Raw genomic sequence first — 19,427 nt, forward strand, 5'->3', positions numbered from 1 at the left:
GTTCGAGGGCTACCACAACAAAACGGAGCGGTGGAGAGGAGAAACAGGAATCTAATGGAGATGAAAAGAAGTTCTTTAAAGGCTATGCAGGTACCTAATTATCTATGGGGAGAAGTTGTACGACACTCCACATACCTAATAAACAGGATACCTACGAAAGCTCTGAAAGACATGACTCCATATGAAAGTTTGCGAAAGAGAAAGCCAAACATAGATCATTTAAGAGTGTTTGGTTGCAAAGCATACACAAAAGTTGATTATGCAACTCTTAAGAAACTTGATGATCGATCTCAGACTCTTGCGAATCTAGGAATTGAGCCTGGATCCAAAGCTTACAGATTATTCAATCCAACAACGAAAAGAGTGATAGTGAGTCGAGATGTGGTATTCAATGAAAAAGAAAACTGGAACTGGAAATAAACTAATGATGGACCAAGTAGGGATCCAGGAATATTTCACATGAGATGGGGTCAAGTAATTGATGAAGGAGAAGGACCCATAATCATTAATACCAATGGAAACAATGATGTTAATCAAGAAGAAGAAGAGAATAATGAAAACACTGAGAATAACGAAGAAGTAGAAGAAGAAGAAGAAGAAGAAGAAGAAGAAGAAGAAGAGGAGATCGATGAAATAACTCAACCCTTTCCACTGCGAAAATCAACAAGACCGATACAAAAGCCACAGTATCTGGAGGATTATGTTCTTCAAGCTGCAGAAGAATGTGGGATTATGCTACTTTCTGTTAATGATAAACCAAGGAATTTTCAGGAAGCAAAGGTCTCGACTAAATGGACACAAGTATGTAGAGAAGAAATTATCTTAATCAACAGAAACAAGACTTGGTTTCTAGTTGATAAGCCAGGTGGAGTAAAAGTGATTGGTCTTAAGTGGATCTTCAAAATAAAACGGAATGCTGATGGTACTGTCAACAAATATAAGGCAAGACTTGTAGTTAAGGGATACGTTCAAGAATCAGGCATAGACTTTGATGAAGTTTTCGCACCAGTTGCTAGACTAGAGACAATTCGTCTCTTAATAGCAGAAGCAACATCAAACTCATGGGAAATTCACCACTTAGACGTTAAGACATCATTCTTACATGGTGAATTGCGAGAAGATGTGTATGTTGAACAACCAGAAGGTTTTGAAGTAAAAGGACAAGAGCATAAGGTTTATAAGTTATCAAAATCTCTATATGGTCTAAGACAAGCTCCTCGATCCTGGAATACAAAGTTAGATCAAATCTTAAGAGAAATCAGATTTGTTAAGTGCTCTAAAGAAACATCAGTATACAGAAGATAATAAAAGGGAACGCTTCTTGTGATTGCAGTCTATGTAGATGATCTATTTTTGACTGGCAACTCCCTTAAGGTGATCAATGAGTTCAAGAGAGAAATGTCATCAAAGTTTGAGATGTCAGACCTCGGAAAACTCACTTATTACCTTGGCATAGAAGTCCATCAAGGAGTAGATGGGATTCAGATTAAACAAGAAGCTTATGCAAGGAGAATTCTGAAAGAAGCAGGACTTGAAACTTGTAATCCAACTAAGATAAAAATGGAGTTTGGACTTAAAGTTTCAAAGGCACAAGAAGAAGAAGAGATTGATTCAACGAGTTATAGAAGAAATGTTGGATGCCTAAGATACTTATTACACACAATACCAGATTTGGCTTTCTCTGTGGGAGTAGCAAGCTGTTATATGCAGAGTCCACGCAAGTCTCATGGTGATGTAATAAAGTATTGAGATATCTAAGAGGAACAATCAGCTGTGGATTGAAGTATGGTCGAGGAGGATCAAAAGGAATTGTTGGGTATAGTGACAGCAGTCATAATATTGACCAAGACGATGGAAGGAGTACGAAAGGTCATATCTTCTACCTAGGAGATGCACCTATCACATGGTGCTCACAGAAGCAAGATACAGTAGCTCTCTCATCCTATGAAGCTGAGTTTATGGATGCAACAGAAGCAGCTAAACAATCAATATGGCTTCAAGAATTATTGGGTGAAATCAAAGGAAGAGAACCTGAAAAAGTTCTCATCAAGATTGATAATAAGTCTGCAATTGCACTCACTAAAAATCCAGTGTTTCATGGGAAGACGAAACACATTCACAAAAGGTATCATTTCATACGAGAATGCATCGAGAAGGAGGTCATTAACGTAGAACACATACCTGGAACTGAGCAGAAGGCAGATATATTGACAAAGGCATTAGCTCGGATCAAGTTTGAAGAAATTAGGAAATTAATAGGAGTACAAGATTTCTCACAAGCACAGTTGAAGCTTAAGGGGGAGAATGTTGGATTAACTTCAACATAGAAGTCACTAACAAGCTGGTTAGGAAAAGATTAGGAAATTGATGTAATCCTAAGGGAATTAGAAGTCATCTAGTTCTAAGAAAAGGAAATACATGTAATAAGGTAATAGGACTAGGAAAAGGAATTCATAGTTCTATATATATATGATCACCAAAGTTGTGGTTGATCATATGAGCAAGATTAGAGCTTGTGTTTAGTTTTGAGAAGTTTTCTAAACATCAATAAAGAGAGTTGTCTTTATATAAGCTAAGTTTCATCTTGCAGTTGCCATTAAGTACATGGTGTGGCTCAGACAAAGGAAAAGGAGATGGTCAGTTATGCGTCAGCTCTAGACGATTATGGAAACTGTTTTTTGGAAAGATGTCTCTCCGAGGAATGTGAATCAGTTATGCACGGGTTTTGTCAATTGTTTCTACTATATGAATGGTGCAAAGTCATTATAACTAGTAGAGGGGAAAAAGTTAGAATACAGTTAGGCAGGAAAACAAAGTGAGTCCAAGGCATTGTAGTATGTTATTTTATAAGTCGAAAATGGGCATGATTTTGGTTATTTTCCCTTGAAGCAATAGAGGAATTGTTGCCTCGTATCTTGTGTTATTGTGTTTACTGATTTTGAAAGTGTTAGCATGACCAAATCTCTTATGCTTTTGGGGACATGGATAACTTATGGTGGTATGAAAAGTTAGAGAAAAAGCAAATGAAAGAAATCTTTCGTTGCCAATTACCAAGTAGAGTTGGTGTTGCACTTATATCCAAAGGTGTAAGGCTGAGCATTGAAGTGAATTATTGAGAATTGAACCACTGTTCTGGGTCATTGGCTTAAGATAATTTACAAATAAAATTTTAGGTCGTGATAACTACTCACGTGACTTTCTACTGTAACTTTGAATTATTTTTTATTGTTTATCCTTGTTCTCTCTTTCGTATTTCTCTTTTCTATCTCTTTATCTTGAAGGTTGCAGATAGAAAATGGTGAACCAAGCAACTAAGATCAGTTGTACATTAAATTAAAATGAATTTATACTGAGAAGTTGTAGTATAAGAAGTAAACGAAGAAAGTGGTGAGCTATGGTGAACTTAGGTGATGTTTTTGTAAAAAAATCACTCAAGAAAGGGCATCTAATATTGTTGAAATGATGGGTTCTGGTTGTTCTATGCAATCGAAATCATTTCCCATTCTCAAATCATAAAACCTTAAGAATTTAATCAAAATTCAATTGTTAAGATTGTGAATTAAGTTTGTTTCTACTTTGATTCGTAAACTTAAACATAAATGGGATTTAGAAAACAATAAACCGTAGTTTTTATAAGTTTTACAAGATCTTAATTTTGATCTACAAGAGATGGGATTTTTTCCCATTTGAAAATCCTATATGTTCCATGTTGAATTGATCGAGATAAATGAAAAACAATATACACTTCAATTCATCTTTCAGATTTTCTTGTTTAAAAAACTTTGGTATGAGTATCATGGAAACTATCTTGAATAGTATTGCTTGATTTTGTGAATAATGATTTTTGAATTTGAAGAAGATGATGTTGTATAAGATGAATATTGAATCACTTTTTTTTTTGGGTATCCTGATATCATCAACAACTTAGATGTTGGAGGTGTAAAACCTACAGCTCTCTGCAACATGCAAGAAACAATTAGCCACGTAATTTAACCACGTCAGCGGACACGTGGCCATGGCAAATTCCACCGTCAATGTAGAATCACTATCCTTAATACGTGTCTCGTCACCAAGCTTAATATGAAAACAACAACCTAAGTGTTAAAAGCTAACAGTCAAAGGATATATTCAAGAGACACATCTATACAATAAAGTGATAAACCATGCATCTATCTATATAAAGTATAAATAATGTTCTAGCAAGTATAATTTTTTAGACTCACAAACGCTCATATATTCCATTGTTGGTTTACTATTTCTTATGGGTCAGACACAAAATGAATTATTGTTCTGAATTTTGTGTTCCATTACTCATTAGCCAAATGTATAAATTTTGGATTTTTGGAATGTATGGCAATGTTTCTCATAGCTTGCGCTAATGAGATCTAAATTCAGAGTTACACTTTCACTTTGGAGTTTACTTTGATTTGTCATAAGAGATTCATTGAGCATGTTTTAAAGGTTTTTAGAAGGCTACAGGTGAGTTTGTTAGGCCCAAAGAGGCTTCTGATAACCATAGACATCGAGTTTGTTAGTCCCAGAGGGGCTTCCGATAACCATAGACATCCGTGCAAGATCATCTGAGACGGTGGCTGATATATGGATATCCTAACATTAGTGATTGGTCCTCACAAGTACCTTATGTGAATTTCTTCACTATCGGTTAAAAAATATTTTTTTCTAAATGTTATGAAGGAATGTGGAATTGTCAAGATTTACATGTTTATTAATTTAGATATGTTCAACTTATTTAGTTTTATTTACATTTTCATTTCTTTACCTGTGACATATTATTTCTGAACCTCTACTGGGTTGTGGTTCATCCCGTTTTGTTTTGGTTTTTTTCTTTCCCACAGAGTACGAGATTGAGGCAGTTAGCTTAGGAAGATCTTATGGTACAAAGGGTTTGAGAAAAAGTTGGTATTTTGTTTGTATTTATAATGTGTATATCACGGGGATATCTGGATAGTCTGTTGTTTCTTTCAATCCATGTTTTTTTTCTCTATATATCTTGCTTGTTGAACATCTTTTTCATTTCTATATTATCAGTAGAGTTGAATGGGTACATGGGTACACGATACCCGCGTGTAATTGATATTTAGTTCTGTTTTTTGTTTCTCATGCTTCAAAAAAAAAGTCGAATGAATGTCGATTTAATCCTCAATAACTACATGTGTACACATATGTTATCGACTGAATATTTTCCTCTAAAATTTGAGTGTATGTTTTAATTTGTTCTTGGATAATTTATTAATGTACTTTGTTTCTACTCATCTATATAACTTGTTGGTTTATGAAAATATCATTTAATCTTTTCAATTGCATTTGTATGTGCTTAAACTGTTTCGACTATGTACATATTTCCATTGCCACTTTACTTCTTATGCCACTTGAGATTCAAATTTTGACAAGTTTTCTTTATGTGAAACATTTGCTTAAGTTCAATTACTGGACTAAATCAATTTACATCATAATTACTATACGAGTTGTTCTTTTTATTTAAAACTTTTAGTAGCTCATATATATACAAATGTTATTTCTTTACTTCATATATGTGGTGTCCAGCATTAAGATATTATAAGAATTTTCTTCATTTTTCATTCTTTTCATTGGCGTTGTATCTATTGTTGTTTGATTTATGAACTGAATGTATATTTTTATTATTTTATTTCTACTTTCGAGTGACGGGATGAGGATTTAGCCTTGGTTATTGGGTTAAAACTCAGCCAGTAGAAGGGACATTTTATTATCCTTTATATGTTGAATCTTCAAATACTCTTGAACTCGTTGTTCTGCAAAATATTTTATGGCTATGCATATGTCCGTTCAACACCTTGTTGTTGAAGAACCATAGCTTAATAACAACTTATGCGAAAACTAAAGTTAGAGTATTTAAAATGAATAATCAACTTACTCAATGGTTGTTATTCCAATGCATAATATTATTACATGCTTCAAAGTCCATTATACCAAAATTTTAACGCAATAACTTGTCTCTTTTTGCTATATTTGAAGTTTACCTTCGTCCATATAATTCACTCCCCCTTAAACAATGCTCAGTAAAGCCACATGTCTTAGTAGGTATCTACTTAATATTCTTCCCCTTTTTGTTATAAATTGACGAAGGTTTCGAATATGCATCGTATGAACTACGCCTTAAGAGATTATCAAGACTAAAGACTCATACCAACCTTTTTCGATGATTCCACTAAGTTTCACAACTTAGTAGCTTCACCTGGGAGAGGTTTTTCAAAGCTAATGTCCTTACTTAAAATTCCATATCCGCACACCCCACAAAGATATAGCGTTTAAGCACAAGTTTAAAATTGAACTCTCTCCCATTTATGCCATTCTTAGTGATATGATGAGGGTACCAAGTATATCACAATCTTTTCGATATCAACCTACTGCAGATACACCTTGTATAATTATATAAAGACAAAAGATGTCAAAATATTATTCCGCCAAGAAGTATACTTAGTATAAGACATAAGTTCGATACCGAACCAATCTATAAGATCGTATCAAGTGTTTGATTAACGTACAAGTGTATTTACTTTAATTATAAAGATAAAGCAATATAATGCAGGAGCAAAGTAAATCATACAACCATAAAAAAAATTTAACGAGAAAAACTGTACGGCAGAAAAACCACGGGACCTAGTCCAGTTTGAATACTCTCAAGATTAAGCCACTATACAAATTGAATACCGAAGCTTCGTATACTTGAGATCAAATAAGATACTCCTAGTTACTTAGTTAATTCATTATGCATGCGCCTACAATCAATCTGGCTTATGCACGTGAATCCCAAAATAGAATCCATTATCTCAAGTTGCTTCACATGTTGTTAAGACTTCAGCAACTCGACTACTTTGGATCGTAATATGAAATAGTAAAGGACTAACATGTGTAAGTAACCTCTCTATCAATCTCATAAAATAAATTAGAGATAAGTTGAGTACAAATTTTCTTCCATTTAATCAATATAAACTCCTCTGCCAATCGCAGATCAACTAAGACAGAGACTACCGAAATAATCAATTTTAGTTTACAAACTATCAAAGTAGTTCTCAAGGAGAAATGACTAGATAGATTGTCGATCTATGAAACAAGCTTGATGTCTATCAAGATAAACAACTTGTAGGATCCAAGTTAATCAAGTATGCAATAAGTATCACAAAGATCAGAATACCAAAAAGAAAATGTTATAGTCTTCAATCTTCAAAGTACATGCATAATCAGTCAATCAAATGGTCTTGTTTTTCCAAAAGAAATTATAGTTGAGACATCACCTTCTTTCTTCTTCTTCCTTTTTGGTTTAAATATAGAATCAAGAATATTCATTTTTCACAATTCATCGCTTTTTTTTTCTTCAAAAATAAACAATGAGGATTCATCATCATCATCAAGTCTTTCCTTTGAGGTAAGTAATTTTACCATTTTTTTATTTTAAAAAGAAGGTTAAATTAAAGAGAAAAAACAAAACAAAAACAAAGTCACACACATACATCACATGTGTATAACAGTGTCCTAGTGAAACAAAATTTGATTAACACTATAATCTTTAAAACTATCAGTTTAAAAACACCAAAAATCATAGTATTTTGAATGAGCATGATTGTCTCACTAGATAACTTATGCCTCCCCCCCAAAACTCTATAGATTCTCTCTTTCCATAAGTGCCAAAGAACTACATAGTTAACCAGACACCAAAGCTTCTTATACCTCCCTTGAAGATTATCCAGCTTCCAAGATTCAAAATGCTTCATTACAGTTGCTCGAAAAGTCCAAGATACCTTAAAATCCTTAACAAAGAATGCGCATACCTCTGTAGCATAAATACAATGTAAAAAGATGTGATTTGCAACTTCCTCCTCTTGTAGACAGAATAAGCATAGCTTGCTATGAACATTCACCCCCCTATGGATCAATATTGTCAATATTGGTAGAGAATTATGGAAGTTGGCCCATAAAATGAAGATGACTTTGGAAGGAATGTTACTCCTCCATAAAAATTTCTCAAAGCCACACACAGGCCTATCCTCCAGTTGCATATTATAGCGCTCTTGAACAGAAAAATCTCCTTCAAAAGATACTTCATCTGCTTCTTCTGGAAAAAAAAGAGAAGGTACAAGACCTATTTAATTGCACATTCTATCCCACTCCTATTGCTCCTCTGCATACAATCTTCTTATATAATAGCACTGCAATCTCCCATTAACCACCATATCTGAAGTAATAGCATTCTTCTGACTAACAACTTTAAAAATTGCTGGAAACTTATCTTTCAATGGACCATTTGAAGACCATTTATCCATCCAGAATCTAATTGATTTCCCACTTCTCAACTGAAAAGACAATACATCATTCAGAAAAGAAGTAGATTTTCAAGATTTTTTTCCATAGCCCCCTACTTCGAGGTTTTGCATCATCACTTGACATTAGACGTTCACTGTTGTTGTTGAATTTCTGTTGAATAATCCTCCTCCATAATGCCATCTTCTCCTTAGCATATGTCTCCAAACCCACTTAGCCTTCAGTGGTTTGCTAATTAGTCTTAGACTTTTAACTCCTGGACCTCCTAGCTTTCTGGATTTAGAAATCTCTGGCCATCCAACCATCTTCCTTCTCTAATTCTCATTTGAGTCCCATAGAAAATTCCTCAACAACTGTGTTAGCTTCAATTTCACACTTACTGGCATATGAATGGGGAAAAGATGGCTTAGACTTCACACAATTTACTTTACTGGGAAAGAGATGTAAAAGTTAATACTAACTGTTTTTCATGTTTAGAGGGTGTTTGGATGCACTTTCAAGATGTAAAAATAAAAGGGTTGGGATCGGCTAACAAATGCTTTAAACAAACACTTTTGACAAAACACATTAACTATTTGATCTTATATATTAGACTGTTAATATCTTTGATTACGTGGAACCATCTTAATTTAGGGTTGTGTTTGGTGGTGAACAAACGTAAGGGACGAAAGTTAAAATTCAGATATCTCCATCACTTTGTTTCTACGTCTCTACTCTCCTCAGTGTATATCATTAACTGCTGGAAACTCTTGAAAAAGCAAGGGTCTTACAACCACACCCAATATTTCGCTTAGCAATCTGTATGGACAAACTCCAATATAATTTCTATAGAATCAGTTAGACAGTCAGACTCCATATAGATAAAAGTATATCAAAGAGTTAATATCCCAATCTCTCGATTTGATCTATACTCAAGCAAATAGAAATCTGCGAGTCTTTATCAAATACTATAGAGATAACTTGAACGGTACCAAAGACCAATGTTCAAGTATCAATCAATTTCAATCAACAACCAAAGGTCGGATTTCCAATTGATTGATTCAAACGCACAATATATTATACAACAAAATATAATGTGGAAAGTAAATAACATAGACACCAGAAGTTTTGTTAACGAGGAAACCGAAAATGCAGAAAAACCCCGGGACCTAGTCCATATTGAACACACTGTATTAAGCCGCTGCAAACACTAGCCTACTTCAAACTAACTTCGGTCTGGATTGTAGTTGAACCCCAATCAATCTCACACTGATCCAAGGTACAGTTATGCTCCTACGTCTCTGATCCCAGCAGGATGCTACGCACTTGATTCCCTTAGCTGATCTCACCCACAACTAAGAGTTGCTACGACCCAAAGTCGAAGACTTTAATAAACAAATTTGTATCACACAGAAAAGTCTATAGTGATAGATAAATCTGTCTCCCACATAAATACCTACAAGTTTTTGTCCCGTCTTTTGATAAATCAAGGTGAACAGGAACCAATTGATAATCCGAACTTATATTCCCGAAGAACAACCTAGTATTATCAATCACCTCACAACAATCTTAATCGAAGCGGTGAAAGAATATGTTGTGGAATCACAAACGATGAGACGAAGATGTTTGTGATTACTTTTTATATATTTCCTATCGGAGATATTAATCTCAAGCCAATCCTTGCGATTGTACTCGTACGATAGAATATGCAAGATCATATCACACAACTACGAGAAAGTAGTATCGATCTGGCTTCACAATCCCAATGAAGTCTTTAAGTCGTTAACCTGGTTTAGAATAAGAAACCAAAGGTTAAAGGAGAATCGACTCTAGCTATGCAACTAGTATCACACAGAAGGTGTGGGGATTAGGTTTCCCAGTTTCTAGAGTTCTCCTTTATATAGCCTTTCAAATCAGGGTTTGCAATCAATGTTAGCTTGATAATGAAGCATTAAATATTCACTGTTAGATGAAAACCTGATTTAGATTCAATCTAACATCTTTCAACCGTTAGATCGAAAAACTTAACTTGTTACACACAAATCAAATGTATGATGTAGTTTTTACAGTGGTAAGAAAGGGTTTGATTATCGGACTTGGGAAGTTTTGATTTTAGATTTAAATTCTAAGACTAAGATAGTAAATAAACGAAGATGATAAAATTTTTACGAGAGACCGGGATTCAGGATTCCACCATTAATCACATCCAATTGGTTCATATAGTGATTCTAGACAATTCAAGCTCTTTTGTTGACTCTATTTCTTTGCCAAAAGTAGGTTCCGTAAAACATTAATTATAGATCATAAGCATGATGCATCAAAAGCTCTAAGTCTAAGCATACATCATCAAACGAAGTCACAAATAATTAATAAAAATCATAAATCAATTAAAACAAGTGCAAATAGTAAAAATAATCAATTATAGTTACCAATCAATTGTGAAATATGGCTTCCTCCATTGTCCCAATGTTGAGGTTTAGCTCATCATGGTACACGTTCAAAAGAATTTTTCATTGCTCAAAAGGTGTTTTTATTGAAGAAATATGAGAAAAATAGTAAAAGCAGCTCAACAGCAACGTTTATAGTTGTTGCAGATTGAGTGTTACAGAGATAATAAGACTGCTGGCTACGACTGTTTCTTTTGCTGTTGATATGCGGCAGTTCTATGCGACTGACTTTGACAAGCCTTTGTTCTTCGTCTTCTTCTTCCCGGCACCAGCAGAGAACTTTCTCTGCACTTCTTCTTCTCTTTCCTGCAGCCTACCAATCGATCCCAAACTCCCGACAACCATTTTCTGAGTCCAAGAAACTCTTTATATACCCAACAGCTCCAACTTTCTCGATCAAATCTTCAGAAGAAGAGATTGTTTCTTTGCTGCCAAGTCTCGGTGATTTTCTTCCTTCTTTTATCTCTGTACGAATCTTATGATTGTATCCAGGATATCCCTTTAGGCGTAGACAAGCAAGTACAGCACGTAACTTCCATAACAGGTACAAGTCCGTTCACCTGTTTCCGTCGATAACCAATTATTCCTCTGTTTCCGATGATACGTAGATTTGGTTTCTCTTTTTAGTTCCAACACGTCAGTTATCCCTGTCTTGTCGCAACAACTTCATCCCAATCCATATGCTCGAATAACTCGCAAAAAATCTTTCCGAATATCATCACAGGATCTTCTTAGTATTCCTACACCCCTGTTTAGTTCAAACAGGATATCTGGCCCAATTTAATCAATCCAATCACCCCTAATAACTCTGTTTAGCCGTAACTAATCCATCCCAATCAATATCTGGGCTTGAATCTCTCCCAGATCCGATTCAGCAAGTTCGCAGGTTACAAATATAATTCCCGCCATTTTCAGTTTTTAAACGATGAAAAAAGGTTGCCCCTTATCCGTTACAGGGGTGCACTTAGCCGTGGGGTGGAAATAGTAGCTCCAGGGTGCAAATAGCGGTGGATTCCCTTTATCACTAGGTTACCCCTTACCCAAAATGGGGGGTGGGGGTGCCTTTAGTAGTTTTCTCTCAAGAGCGCAAAAACCACTTTTCGAGCCAATTTCGCCGCAAAATCTTATTTCTCCAAAAACACCTACAAAAACATAAAATGCCAAATAAATACAAAAATGGGTACTAACAATATAGAAAATCAAGATCAAAATAGACACATAAATGCGTCTATCAATGTACGATTTTAGGTTTGTGTAACCGTACCCAAACGTGTACATTCGTTGGTTCAACAATAGTTAACCAAATGGTTAGCCATATGATCACTTTCATATCAACCATAATCTTCTTCACCATAACTAGTTCAAATGAACTAGTTAGAGAGTTGTTCAATTGTAAGGAAATCTCATGTACTACACAAGACACAATTGAAGCAAAAACGATTTGATTCACATGAATCGGTTCATGAACTCTATAGCCACGGTTCACTAAACATCGTTTTTAGACATAACCTAACTCAAGTTTGCGGACTGGGTTCGCGGACTTAAGTTCCCGGAAGGAGTTCTCAAACTCCGGCAGATTTTCTCGGGTCGAGAACTTCCGCCAGTTCGCGGACTGGGTTCGCGGACTGGGTTCGCGGACTCTAGTTCTCTTGATCAACAAAGTTTGCAAACTTCGGTTCAAGGAATAAGGACTTATATATATATATGTGTGTGTGTTTCCACAACAATGCTTATATCCACCATTGGTTATATAATCTAAACTCTCATTTCAATCATTGAAACATTCTTCTGTAATGTTATAATAGTCGTTAGACATAAAGAATCGACTATCATCATCAAAGCCATTTTCAAAGTGATTGAAATATAACATGACTTTCGTCACTAGGTAAAGATAAGTTTGGTCAAAGCGAAATCTGACCAACACATATTTCAAGAAATAGATACGCGAGATAAACTCCGCTCTAAATAGCAAATGTGCATAATCAAAGTCTATATAGCACAACGACTTTTGTCTCAAGCTAGGAGATAGTGTAGATAGACTTTTGAGTGATAGATAAGTTCAAGTCTCCACATACCTTTTAATCGATGAAGATCCACCAGTTCCTTGAGTTGTCCTTCGTCTTGTATGATGATCTCCATGGAGTTCTTGAGCTCAACTACACTTTATATCCTAGTCCGAGACCTTAGCTATAGTAGACTAGAAATCAAGACTTATAGTTTTGATCACTAACATTGATAAACATGCTTGAGATAGCAACGCATGCGAGGTTGACTGAGCAATTCTCTAACAATCTCCCCCTTTGTCAATTTTAGTGAAAAAACTATTAATACATATGGAAAAAATAAATACATAAACTTTTGTAGCTCCTATTCCACATGCCTAATCTTCAACATTACTCGAAATCTTCGTCACTTCAAAGTACTCCAATGATCCCAAAGGTTGTAAGTTCAGCATCATCGTTGTTGAAAATCCGTAGCTATAACAATGAGAAAACAAAGTTCTCGATCATTGTTATACAGTGTCATAGTATCATTACATAGTATCAAAGTTCAATTGTATCACAACTTTGACAACAATATTATGGTGATATTATCACTCCCCCTTAGTAAATACTCCATCTCACATGGAAACCACTCCCCCTTACATAATGATCCGAAAACCATATGTATTTGTAGTGTGAACTACATATTAATTCTCCTCCTTTTTGTCAATAAAATTGGCAAAGGTACAAGAACGGGATCCTAATGAAATTTCCAAAAGAGATATTTCATGACCAAAAGAAAGCGTATATCATCTTGTTTAGATGCAATCATAAAGCCGAAGCTAAATGCATTCATCAAGGAGTTTAAATATATAAGATAACACCTATAATATTCCACAGCCGCACTCCCCACAAAGATTTGGAAATTAAGCACAAGTTCAATTAAGAAATCTCCTCCATTTGATGTCATTCCCGAAAGAACAACAAGAGCGACCTTAACTTCGAAAGAAAAAAAGGATTTCTTTGGATATAACAAATCACATGTGAGTATGAATTTGAATCCAAAAATACTCAATTAAATTAACTAAAGGAGAACCTATGATTAATTTAATCGGAAGTGCTCAACATAAGTGAACTTATGGAGACTCAAAAAATGCTCAATTAGATTAATCACAAGAGAACCCATAATTAATCTAATCAGAATACACAACCAAATTAACCACAAAAAGTGATGATTTTGATTGGATATGCTCGACGTAAGAGAACTTATGGAGCAACAACTAAATTGACCATACAAGTATGATCAATTTAATTGGTCATGCTCAATCTTTAAGGATTCTCACGGAGCAACAACTAAGTTAATCATAAAAATATAACCAACTCAGTCGATAGTGCTCAACATAAGAAAACTTATGGAGCCTCACAGTAATATATAAAATATTATGGATCATGGAAGATCAATACTGCGGAATACACAAGGATTCATTATATTTTCCATCACTATTTTCACAATGACATACAATAGACATAATCCTTGTAAACAAAAGATTTTAACCTATCTTTCATCAATAATTGACATAATAGGCTTAACTTTTGTATTTGTCAAAAGCCCATTCATTCTTTTATCAATACGTGAATATCGACTTACGAAATACTTTACTTTTGACAAAGTATGGGACAATCATAGTTCACGGACGCAAATACACATATCCCATAACACATTGCAATATATAAAACCACAAAGATTAATACTGCAAAATCATCTTCCAAGAAATTTTTTAGAATTTAAACAAATAAACCTAAAAACATGAAGATGAAAACGTTGGACATAGCTATGTGTAATCACAATAATGGCTGTTCAAACTCTGATTATTTTTCTCAAAAACAAGAATAAATTCTCATAAGAAGTTTCATAGGCATCAAGACAAACTCGTAATGCACATATAAGATGATTTGTCCTTATAGGGTAAAATCAATCTTTTTCGCCCGGATTTACACCAAGAATAACTACCAAAGGCGTATAAAAAAAATTTCTTAACAAAGAAGAACATACAAAGTCATTAACGACCATGCACCATAGTTCACATAAAATGATCGTGAATATTCAAGAATCCCATAGTAATGCAAGTTACTGCCCATTATTGAACTTCCTTCTTTGTGATTCACCAACAACATTCTTGTAAAAGCTACAAATGAGCTTAGAAGAGTAGTATTCCACGAATAAAAAGTGACCAAGTCCAAGACAAGTGGAACAAGTGCGACGAAACGGAGCAAAACACCCAGAAACGAGATAAGGGACAAAAACCAATCTTAACTCATCCAAATACAATAATTCTCATATCCATTTTGATTAGAATTCAAAGAGAAAGAGAATGCAAAAATAATGAGGTCATTCCGAGTTCTGATGAAGAAGTTACGACCAAAACAAATTTACCGAATATCGACGTCAAGTATGCATACAGGTTTGAAAATGAATTTTCAAGTCCGCGAACTTAAACCCCTGGATTTTGATTTTAAAATATGTTATGCATACCAGGTAGGTGTACCATGAAGTCCAAACATCCCGAACTACTATTTTCAAACCTAAACGTTTAAGAACCTTAAACATAGATCAAGTTTGGTAGAAATGAACTATAAGCAATGTACATGGATCGTTACTCTAAGCAAACACAAAACTTGCTCAGGTTTATAGACATATTTTTTTAGAAGAATCTGATTGAATTTTATAGCATTACCAAACATTCAAAATCATACCCAACTTAAATATATGTGACCAAGTTCTTGTGCTTCCCTCACTGTATACATAACATGGCATTTCTTGGTGAGGATGCACTTTCAACACAATCAAGCTGTGTTGAGGTGAACAATGTCTTGCTCACCATGGCACCAAGAAAGAGTTTCTTTCCAGCAACTCTTACATCTTGTAGTGTTGAGAAACAACCAAGGAACTGTCTTTATAAGTCTATCAAAGAACTTCAAGAGAACCCAAAAAGATTTGTGTTTCTGATTTCTTGTTTTCCAACTTATAAAAAACAATTTCTGCAGATAGTTTTTAGTACTGCGAAGGGAAACTCTTTTGATAAAAAGAGACGTCCTAGCTTCTTCATTAAAGATGACAATACTACTATATTGATAATAAGTATCAGGAATTGAGCAATGAATCGATTTATGCTTTGAAGTGACATACTCAGAAGACTGAGATTTAAACTCCTCTTGTAATTCGTTTAGTTTGTTACAATTAATTGAATTACGCAGAGGAGGAGCATTGATCTCACTGATTAGTAAGTCAATGTCGACTTCAACATGAATATTATTCCTCATAACTTGATTTAGCTTGTCAAGAGATTCTTGTTCTTTCTGGAGGTATAACAAAACATCAAGAGATAAGCTTCCAAGTTTCTTTTCAAGCCCTAAAAACACTTTAAGGGATTTTAAACCTGGTGGAGGTTTAGATAGAATTTCTTCTACAGATTTTATTAAATCACTCATAGAAGAAACTTCTGTGATCCCTGGATCTGGTGGTGCATTTATTGAGATAGTACTACTGTCCATATAGTCAGATCGCTACAAACACAGACTTATGAGGTCTTTAATGTGTTTGTCTGCTCTGATACCAATTGAAAATGCGGGGGTCTAACAACCACACCCAATATTTCGCTTAGCAATATGTATGGACAAACTCCAATATACTTTCTAGAGAATCAACTAGACAGTCAGACTAAATCTAGATACAAGTATATCAAATAGTTAATAACTCAATCTCTCGATTTGATCTATACTCAAGCAAATAGAAATCTGCGAGTCTTTATAAAATACTAGAGAGACAACTTGAACGGTACCAAAGACGAATGTTCAAGTATCAATCAATTTCAATCAACAATCAAAGGTCGGATTTCCAATTGATTGATTCAAATGCACAATCTATTATATAACAAAATACAATACGGAAAGGAAATAACACAGACACCAGAAGTTTTGTTAACGAGGAAACCGCAAATGCAGAAAAACCCCGGGACCTAGTCCAGATTGAACACACACTGTATTAAGCCGCTACAAACACTAGTCTACTTCAAACTAACATCGGTCTGGACTGTAGTTGAATCCCAATCAATCTCACACTGATCCAAGGTACAGTTATGCTCCTACGTCTCTAATCCCAGCAGAATGCTACGCACTTGATTCCCTTAGCTGATCTCACCCACAACTAAGAGTTGCTACGACCCAAAGTCGAAGACTTTAATAAACAAATCTGTATCACACAAAAAAGTCTATAGTAATAGATAAATCTGTCTCCCACAAAAATACCTACAAGTTTTTGTTCCGTCTTTTGATAAATCAAGGTGAACAGTAACCAATTGATAATCCAGACTTATATTCCCGAGGAACAACCTAGTATTATCAATTACCTCACAACAATATTAATCGAAAGAAGATGTTGTGGAATCACAAACGATGAGACGAAGATGTTTGTGATTACTTTTTATATCTTTCCTATCGGAGATATTAATCTCAAGCCAATCCTTGCGATTGTACTCTTACAATAGAATATGCAAGATCAGATCATACAACTACGAGTACGTAGTATCGGTCTGGCTTCACAATCCCAATGAAGTCTTTAAGTCGTTAACATGGTTTAGAAGAAGAAACCAAAGGTTAAAGAAGAATCGACTCTAGCTATGCAACTAGTATCACACAGAAGGTGTGGGGATTAGGTTTCCCAGTTGCTAGAGTTCACCTTTATATAGCCTTTCAAATTAGGGTTTGCAATCAATGTTAGCTTGGTAACAAAACATTCAATATTCACCATTAGATGAAAACCTGATTTAGATTCAAGATAATATCTTTCAATCGTTATATCGAAAAACCTAGATTGTTACACACAAATGAAATGTACGATTTTATGTTTGTGTAACCGTACCCAAACATATACATTTGTTGGTTCAATAGTAGTCAACCAAATAGTTAGCCGTATGAGCACTTTCATATCAACCAATCTCTTCTTCACCATAACTAGTTCAAATGACTCAAATGAACTAGTTAGAGAGTTGTTCAATTTCAAGGTAATCTTATGTAACTACACAAGACACAATTGAAGCAAAAACGATTTAATTCACTCGAATCGGTTTATGAACTTTATAGTTACGGTTTGGAAACTTGCATTCCTTAGTTTATATAAATATGAGTTTACAAACAATCGTCTTTAGATATAACCTAACTCAAGTTTGCGGACTGGGTTCGCGGACTTTAGTTCCTGGAAGGAGTTCTCAAACTCCAGCAGATTTTCTCGGGTCGAGAACTTCCGCCAGTTCGTGGACTGGGTTCGCGGACTGAGTTCGCAGACTTAGTTCACGGCTCTAGTTCTCTTGATCAACAAATTTCGCAAACTTCGGTTCAAGGAATAAGGACTTATACATATATGTGTTTCCACAACAATGCTTATATCCACCATTGGTTATATAATCTAAACTCATATTTCAATCATTGAAACATTCTTTTATAATGTTATAATAGTCGTTAGACATAAAGAATCGACTATCATCATCAAAGCCATTTTTAAAGTGATTGAAACATAACATGACTTTCGTCACTAGGTAAAGATAAGTTTGGCCAAAGCGAAAACTTACCAACACATATTTCGAGAAATAGATAGGCGGGATAAACTCGGCTCGAAATAGCAAATGTGTATAATCAAAGTCTATATAGCACAACGACTTTTGTCTCAAGATAGGAGATAAAGTAGATAGACTTTTGAGTGATAGATAAGTTCAAGTCTCCACATACCTTTTAGCCGATGAAGATCCACCAGTTCCTTAAGTAGTCCTTCGTCTTGTATGATGATCGCCATGGAGTTCTTGAGCTCAACTACACTTTCTATCCTAGTCCGAGACCTTAGCTATAGTAGACTAGAAATCAAGACTTATAGTTTTGATCACTAACATTGACAAACATCCTTGAGATAGCAACACATGCGAGGTCGACCGAGCAATGCTCTAACAACTCTAACCCCAATGTCCTGAACAATGTGGTGTATTCCGAGAAATGCAAGTTTGACATAATTATATACCCAATTATATATGAACAGAAGAACTTTGAATGATTCAAAAAAGTATCGATAGTGTTTGATGATAGTTTTGATGCTGTCAACTCTAGATTTATAATTACATCAATGATCTTAAATAGTGAGCAGGGATCAAAAATAACTTTGGTTAAGCCTGTAACGATCATCAAGTTCATAACAAAAAAAAGTAGTCACATGAAAACTTGAATACCAATCAAAGATTAATCTTCACCTTGAAATCAAGCTACAATATATGTCTATGATGATCGAACATTATCAATTTTGAGTTAAGCATTTATACACAGTTGACCGTAGTAAGAAAATTGTAAATCATCATCGATAAAAAAAAATTAAATAAATGGAAGTCATGTTATCATCGTTAGATGCAATATGAGTCTAGATAATGGGCATTAGAAGATAACCAAGACTAAAGAGATGATGACGGACATTAGGTTTGCATTAGGGCTTTTACATTCCTAAATGTATGGTATTGTTTCGCAACCAAACACAAACCAAAACAATATTTTGTGCAATGTCATCGAAAATATAAGCTATCCGATATTTAATATCTTATGGTTCACAATTTTTGTCAGGAAGTTTTGTGAAAATGATTTGTTAACAGATCCCAATCCATAAGAAAAA

Source organism: Papaver somniferum, chromosome 4, assembly GCF_003573695.1.
Source record: "Papaver somniferum cultivar HN1 chromosome 4, ASM357369v1, whole genome shotgun sequence".
Taxonomy (NCBI): domain Eukaryota; kingdom Viridiplantae; phylum Streptophyta; class Magnoliopsida; order Ranunculales; family Papaveraceae; genus Papaver; species Papaver somniferum.